The sequence below is a fragment of the Varanus komodoensis genome, unplaced genomic scaffold (genome assembly GCF_004798865.1).
Source record: "Varanus komodoensis strain SLA01 unplaced genomic scaffold, ASM479886v1 scaffold30, whole genome shotgun sequence".
Taxonomy (NCBI): Eukaryota; Metazoa; Chordata; class Lepidosauria; order Squamata; family Varanidae; genus Varanus; species Varanus komodoensis.
In genome coordinates this window covers 3,494,649-3,497,478 of record NW_025335762.1, presented here as the reverse complement: position 1 = coordinate 3,497,478, position 2,830 = coordinate 3,494,649, and positions in this window count along the sequence as shown.

The window sequence follows — 2,830 nt, the reverse complement described above, 5'->3', positions numbered from 1 at the left end:
GGGGGGGGGGGCATTTCATTCTTTGGTCTGACAGTGGTCTTGCATATCCTGTAGAAGTGAAGAATCGGGAAAGCCTATTTGACTAGCTGTGAAATGGTATGATGTACGCTCACATTTCATCATTTCTGGCTATAGAAAGCCTTTTTTCTTTTTTACTTGAAAGAACATGTTCATGATTTAAAGTGGCATTTATGTGAACGTCTCATGAAATACAAGCTTTATCCTCTTAAAAAAGAGTATCTTTTTTTGTTGTTTGATTTGTCCAGATGACTCCCATGTATTACCGCTCTGTATTAAGTTTTTCCCTTCACATTTAATTTTGTTCTGAAGACTTGACTCCAGGTTCCCTTTCGGCATCCCAGGGACTTGCCATAGACCTTTCAGGCAAGAGGTGCAGACGCCGAGTTGTTCTGAAAATGGAAAGCTGGTGTTTCCAGAGTGCCAACAAACTCGCAAACCCTAACACCCTTTTTAAAAAACACTAAAATGTTCAGTGTTTGAGAGCCAAAACCCCTACCTACCAAAATCCCTTACTCTCAATAAATTGTTAGTGAAAGATGCCAATTTCTATCTCAAGTTTTGGTTGCAGTCATTTTCCTCTTATGCCATGTTGCTTTCATGTTACATGAAGGCACACAAAGTTTATTAACTATCTAAATTAAAAGGTGATAAATGTTCAGCTCCTCGCAGAGTTGAACGAGCTTGGCTCAGGATTCCAGCTTTTGACAGCTATAGGCCAAAGGGCTCATCCACCCACCCTCAGCGCTGTGACTCTTGGATGCTGCTGGAGAAGTTCTAAGCAGATCTTTTGAGCTCCTGTTACTCCCTAAATGTTTGATGTTATCCAGGGTTGAAAAATATGGGCAACTCCTTAGGTTAGTATCAAATGTCTACTGGCATGAGCATCCCCTTTCTAATAAAGAGTAACCTACAGTGTTTCCTCAGTGCAACCCTACACTCTAAATCGGGGGTGTCCAAACTTTTTGCAAGGAGGGCCAGATTTGGTGAGGTGAAAATGTGTAGGGGCCGACCATTCAGCCTGACATTCTTTGAACCATTAACATTAAATGCAAATGAACTATTTTATGAAAGACTAAACAAATAACTGCACTAATGTGAAAGGTGATACTGAGATCTCGACTGCATTATATAGGCCAGTCTGGCTCAAAAACAGTGGTTTTGATGTGCAAGATTGTCACGCAGGTGAAAGTCACTTAGTCTCGTCCTCACGTGGTTCTTGTTAACGTTCATAACCGAGAATGTCTTCTCGCACAAGTATGTCAAACCAAACAAGCTCAGCATTTTCTTAGCAAATGTTCGAATCTCTTGGAACCTGTCTTTATCCAGCTGGCAGTAAAAGTTGATGAGAGAGCTGTTGGTGCCGACTGCGACACTCGACGTCACACTGCAGCTCAATGAGCTTCAGCTGCAGGTGGTCCGGAGCGTCATCAGGGTCCACAGAGAAAGGAGATGAAAAAAGCGTGATCTCTTTTTCAATAGCTGCAAAATCCCGAAAGCGCTGTTGAAGCTCCTCAGCCAGAGATGAAATGTCTGCTTCATACCTCCTTTTTCCGCACTCATATTGTTCTGTGGAAAACTGGTCATTATTTCCTGCAGCGATGGGAAATGTGTGGTATTGGGCTGTGTTTGTGACAGGTGCCTTTGGAAAAGTAGCAGCTTGGTCCCAATGGCTTTGATATGTGAATACAGTTGGCTTACCACTGCATTTTGCCCCTGAAGGCTCGTGTTCAGCACGTTCAGATGCCGTGTTATGTTAACTAATAATTCAAAATCAGCCAGCCAAACAGGATCAGATAGCTCTGGCATTGGTTGTCCCTTTATTGCCAAGAATTGTCCGATTTCCTCCTTAAGAGAGTAGAAGCGCTGCAATGCAGACCCCCAACTGAGCCATCTTACCTCGTTGTGATACACAACATCTCCGTATTCAGCCTGGATGTCAAGTAGAAACTGTTGAAACTGGCAGTGGCACAGGGCTTTGGAGCAAATATAATTAATAGCCTTCATCACCGGTTTCATAACATGATCATATTTCAGATGTTTGGCACAGAGAACTTGTTGGTGAATAATACAGTGGAGTTTTATAGCTTTGCCTCCTTCATTGCTGACTTTGTTACAGACTAGGGTTGATAATCCACTTGGCTTGCCAGCCATGGCAGGTGCGCCCTCCGTAATAATCCCAGAGACTTTATTCCACGGTAGTTTCATGTCATCCACGGCGGAACAAACAGAAACAAATCTATTCCTCGTGTTTGGTCCTTAAGGCTCTGGAGGTCAAGTAGCTCTTCACTCACGTTCATGTCATTGTCCACTCAAAAAAATCAATAACTGAGCGGTGTCAGATGCATCCTTGCTTTCATCGCAGGCTAACGAAAAAAAGTTAAACTTTACTCCTTTTGCCTCTAACTGCCTCTTAATATCAGATGAAACGTCTTCAGTTCTCTGTACCACAGTGTTACAAGCCAGGCAAACTTTGGCAAACTCTTGCTTTTTCTCAGGACAAATTTTCTCCACCATTTTCATCACACAGTCTTTAATAAATTCACCCTCAGTAAAAGGTTTGCAGTGCTTGGCAATCAGCATTGCCACCTCGTAGCTCGCCTTTGTGGCATTTTCATTTGACTCACGGGCTCTTGTGAAAAAGCGCTGCTGTGCCGTTAAAGCAGCTTCCAGTTCCTTCAATTTTTCACCGCGTTCGTTCCCAGTTAGCTTGTTGTAGTTAGCATGTTTCGTCTGGTAGTGCCTCTTGATACTGAATTCCTTGAAAACAGCCACAGTCTCTTGGCAAATTAGGCAGACACAGTTGTTTCGT